A 5,680-nucleotide genomic window follows, 5' to 3' on the forward strand; every position below is an offset into this window, starting at 1 on the left:
TGAAGTTGACGTGTGACGGCTGATTATTATACCGATTCTGATATTGTTGGTGGACTGCATATCTTGGAACCGGCTGTTGAAATTGTGTCTGAGGCGCGTACCCATAGGGGGACGGCTGCTGATTTGGGGGAGAATTTCCCCAGCTTCCGTTTAGTGTTTGGACCGATGGATATTCCGTGACGTATCTGTATTGATTATTATCTGGTATCTCTGGGGCTGGCAAACTCATGGGTTGCCTGAATTCTTCTGAATCTATTGCTTTTGCGACGTTCTCAAGTTTTTTACATTTATTCCAACGGATGACCTCTTTTATTGCCAAAGGAGCATATTCCTTGAACCTAGCAATGGCTTCTTTGTTCAAATATTGTTGGAACGTCATTTTGGTCTCTGGTGGTTCTTTTTCCAGAGTTGCAAGGCCAAATTGAACCAACGCTGCCAATCGATCCAAGAAACACTCCATGGGTTCGTTAGTAAATTTTAATAAGCCGCGAATATTATCAACATAGTAAGTGAGATCGTATTGACCCCGGAATCTTTTGACAAGGATTTTCAGGATGTCTTCTACTGAGGTTAAAGGTTTTTTGGCAACTGCAAATTTTGCAGGGGGTAAAAGGCGTTTTAGGATTTGGCAAATGTATTCCTCTTTTTTACCGTCTGTGGTGAGAATTGATAGTAAATTTGCCCTAATGGCATACTCAAATTCGTCGAGGGACGCATGTTGAGTTGTCCCTGAGAAAATAGGGATGCTATTAGCGGTATCACGAGCTTTTACATAATCTTCGTGACTACCAGCAACTTGCCCAGTGGCAGTTGTAGAGTCACCACTGAATGTGATATTAATTGTATTATCTGGAGCGCCATTTCCAGGCATGATTCTAAATGATTTTATTATTTAATTGATGAATTAATATTCAATTTTTTTTTGTTTTCGAGAGATAAGCAGAAAATTGGGTTCTACAAGTTGAAATAATAATAACGATGTCTATCTCAAGAATTTGTTAAGTCACAATTTTTGTGAATAGTTGAATAATAATTTTTTTTGTAATTTTGGGAAGGAAATTTATTTGTGAACCGAGTGAAAATTTCCTGATATTTCGATGGGCGGTAAGAGTCAAAGGAACCTTAGGTTCGTCCTACCGACTGCGCCATGAAATTCTAGCTGTTATGTCCGGAGACGTTATCAGCGTCGAAGGACAACTTTATGAATTAGAGTGAATTCCGGTAACACGGGGCTAGAATTCTGTAGGTAAAATGATTAATAATTAAAGTTCCGGATGAGAAATTTAATTGGATATTTTACTGTTGTTTTATTTTATTTGGACGACGCTAAGTTTCGTTTATAACTCTTCCCTTGTTTTCTAATTTATTCCAATTTGTTGGCTGACAATATATTGATAGTTGATTGAGATCTGATAGAAATCTGATTGTAAATTGATTGAAAAATGATTGAGAATTGATTGAAGTTTGACTGATGATTGACTGAAATCTATTTGAGTGAAACTTGATTAATAAATGATTGAGAATTGACTGCGGTTTGACTGACAATTGATTAGAGGGAATTCCAGGGATTCTAGGATGAGAAGAAATTGAACTAAAGATTCCGGGTTATGGGTATGCTCAAAAGAAACATTTATTTCTATTCCTTGTCAATCCGACTTTATACAATTGTTAAAGTTTATGTGAAATTATTTATGAATCTGAATTTTCTCCTGGAGAGTTTCTATTTATATTTTGACTTTGTTTGAGAATAGATTGAAAATTGAGTCACAATTGATTGGAGTTTGATTGAAAATTACTTTCGGTCTGATTTATATGTTTACTGACAATTGTCTCTGATAATTATTTAAATTTGGTAGTAATCCAAATTATTGTTCGTTGTAGATCCTTCGGTAACTTAACAATAATCCACCAGTAATTTACACTATTATGGTTACTTATTATCAAGTCACGTTCACCCACTCGAGTTTATGAGAAGTTTAATTTAATTGTTTTTGTTTAAAGTTTTTAATTTTGAGAATGTCCACACTCGCGTAATTATAATTTATTTCTTAAAATGCAAGAGCTAACGCTAATTTCGATTAAAGGACTTCAGATCCCTATACACTTCAATCCGATCACCAGTTTACTATTATTCAATCAGTCACTACGCGTAATATCGACTCCATGCGAATTATTACTGAGAGGATCGAAGAGACAGATCGATTCCACGTTAAAGACTCCACCGAGATAACTACAACTCCACGGGTGTTTCTAGACTAAATATAATATGTGAATTTTTGGAGTTGCTAGGATCGTGGAGTCGATCTGTCTTTTCAGAACTTTTGAGTGTTGCCAGGCAAATTTCGTGACGTCCGTCATGCAGGTGTTCTGAGTTAGATGGTCGAAGTGCTTTGCTGTGCACTTTTACGTTCATTTTCATTTTTAATTTCATTTGTAATATATTTATACTTATGGTAAATTTCACGTGGCTTAAAATTAAATAAAATACCCCAAAAGATTTAATCAAGTAAAGAATTGAGTGATTAATTCTTGGACATCACATTTCAAATTATTGAATTAATAAAATAAATTTAGCCCCAAATAATTAATTACTCATCAATTATTAACATAATTGTAAAAATTAAGAACAATCAGAAGTAATTGTGGATCATACTGATTTATTTCGCGAGTAAATTCCGTTCTCTCTGGTCAATTAGTTGCAAGGTCATGTCCCATAAAAAAAACAAAAAAAAATTGGACAATTAAAAAAAAAATTCGCCCCTGAAATTAGTAGTTTAATCCCCCGCAAAAAAAAGTCAGACAACAAAAAAATGCTAGGATCCAAAAATGGAAGAGGAAGTTTCCACTTAAAAAAACACCCTCTCTAATACCCTTCAAGGAAAAAGGTCGGTTGCGGGACACCCTGTATACCGATGGCTCAAAAACTGACTCGGGAAAATATGTAGGCTTCTCAGTCCACATCCCAGCTCTAGATATTGATCTCAAATTTAAAATCACGTCCTATGCATCCATATTCACTGCAGAAGCTCTGGCTATTCTCCAGTCGTTGATAACTATAGAGAACACTGACATTGATAAAGCTTCGAAATATTCTCAAAGATTCTCAGAGTGTACGCAGCGCCTTACTACATACCTCCCCCGCGAAATCTCCTTCTTTTATTATCTTGGAGATACTATCCCAATGGAATAAACTAGCCTCTCAGGAAAAATACATTCAATTCATGTGGATACCTGCACATGTTGGTATCCAAGGTAACAAAGTTGCTGACTCCTTAGCCAAAGAAGCAATCAGCTCTGGCACCAGCCTGCAAACCCCAATTCCATACTCTGACTTTTACAGAGTAGCTGACCAAACCATGAAATCTTCGACATTAAGAATCCTAACAAACCAAACCGAAAAAAAGGGACTCAATACTTTAAACATTTCTAACGCGGTTGGAAACCCCCATGGTTCCAAAACTCATCCCTTCCCCCGATCCCAAATATCTACAATATGTAGAATGAGATCGAACCACTACAACCTTAATTATAGTTTAGCCAGGAAAAACATCATTACCTCTTCGCTCTGCTCTTGTCCGAAAAAAGTCCGAGAAGACCTTGACCATGTAGTTTGGGCTGGCCCTAAATATATTCAAGAACGTACCATTCTCTACAAAGCTTTGAAAAAAACCCGAATCAAAGACCGAAATTTTCTAAAACTTTTACATTCTCCAGATGACAAAACTGTATATCTACTATCCAACTTTCGGAAACGCATCAAAAAAGAAATTTAATTCGTCCGCCAACAACACCCCCACCAAATCAAAACAGAAAAGTCCCTAGCAGGGATAGTGTGATGTCTTGACGTTGAAATTTATAGATGGCGCTATTAATCGGCCATAATAGTCCGCGAGATTCAAATTATTGTTGGAAAATAATTTAAATAGTTCAGAAAATTAAAAATATACCAGAAATAGAAGAATAACGAAAGTCTGGAATACAATGGACAAAGAGAATGAAAAACAACATTGCAAGCGTGAGAAAAACCGTTACGGAAATAGTAAATGTCAAATACTTGAGTTTTGTTCTTATAATTTACAACCCTCCAAAATTCTCGTTGAGCAAACACTTTCCTCGAAAATCCAAAATTTAGAGAAGAAAATAAATTTAACGGTTACGGTCCCATGTCGTAAAATCTCAGTTCTGGTTATTTCGAAAGTTTCTCTGTTTCACGTGACCAACACGTGTGGGCTCTCCTTTGTTCATTGTTTCGCTAGGCTGAGGGCCTGAGACCCTTCGCGACGAAGTTTCACGACATCACACGCTCCCCTTTTTTCATTTCCCCGCTATTCCTTGAGTTTCACTTCTCCCTCTCCCCTGGGCCAGGATTGCGCGCGCAACTTTTGGTCCGGTGGGGTTGCGGACCCAACCCTTGGAGTTAAATTTAAGTTTAAGTCAGTTCCATCGTGGAAATTGGTGGTGAAGCCTTCAGCTTCCAGCTTCTCTCTTCAAATAGTTTTTCAGTAGAGTTTTTCTAGAGTTTATTAAATTCATTTTTTGTGGTGCAAAGTTTAAAGTCTGAACTTAGTTTTGAGGCTTTCGCGGCCATTATTAATTACTTGGTTGGCTTCCGGATGGATGCCGCGTTGAGTTTCAGCATTGCGCCGACGTTTCGCAAACATTGCAGTCTGCATCTTCAGGGCTATGAGCTCCGATTCTGAGCTCCGATGTGTGGGGGCAGTCCTTATATACCTTCCCTTGTGGTGGTGGGGGAAGGGGAAGGGGGGGGGAAGTCAGCCAATCATATGTTTTTAATTGATCAGCTGGTCAATTAAAAAACCGGGAGGACGGTTTTCCAAATGGGGTTCACTTGATATCCTCTGTCCCTGTTGAGGTTGTTAGGGTTTTTATGGATCTCCAAACCCTCTCGGTATTTCCTTTCGAAATACCCTTGAGACTTGGCCAGCATTTTGGCTTGGTCGTAGTAGATAGTATGTCCAGTATCCATCCAGTGTTCAGCCAGGGCAGACTGTTCTAAGTGACCGTATTTGGAGCACCGCTGGTGTTCTTTGATCCGTGTACTGATCTTCCTCCCGGTTTCTCCAATGTACACTTTCCCGCATGAGCAAGGGATCTCGTACACTCCTGGTGTACTCAAGGCTGGTCTTGGATCCTTCGCGCTCGGCAGCATCTGTCCGATCTTCTTTGGGGGTTGGAAGATCGTTCGGATGTTATGTTTACCGAGTACTCTGCTGATGCGTTCTGTTGTGCCTCTCAGATAGGGGAGGAGGGCCATTTTAGGTCTTTCCTGGTTTTCCTCAGGAACAGTCTCCTCTTGGAGAGATGAGAGCTTGCTCTGTAGCTTTTGCTTGACCTTTCGAATTTGTTGGATGTTATACCCATTCGTGGTCAGAGCTGTCTCAAGATGTTCAACTTCACTGTCAATGTTTGAGGGTTGAGAAATTGTAAGTGCTCTATACATGAGAGAGCTGATAACGGAGTTTTTCTGGGAGGGGTGGTGATAAGAGGTAGCATTGAGATACCTGCCTGTGTGTGTTGGCTTGCGATATACTTGGTGGCCCAGAGTGCCATCCTCGTTGCGCCGAACCAGAACATCCAGAAAAGGAAGACATCTGTCCTGCTCAATTTCCATGGTGAACTTGATGCTCGTGTGCTGATTGTTCAAGAACTCCAGGAATTG

Source organism: Diachasma alloeum, unplaced genomic scaffold (assembly GCF_001412515.2).
Source record: "Diachasma alloeum isolate Michigan unplaced genomic scaffold, Dall2.0 Dall_scaffold_00408, whole genome shotgun sequence".
In the NCBI taxonomy this organism is placed as follows: Eukaryota; Metazoa; Arthropoda; class Insecta; order Hymenoptera; family Braconidae; genus Diachasma; species Diachasma alloeum.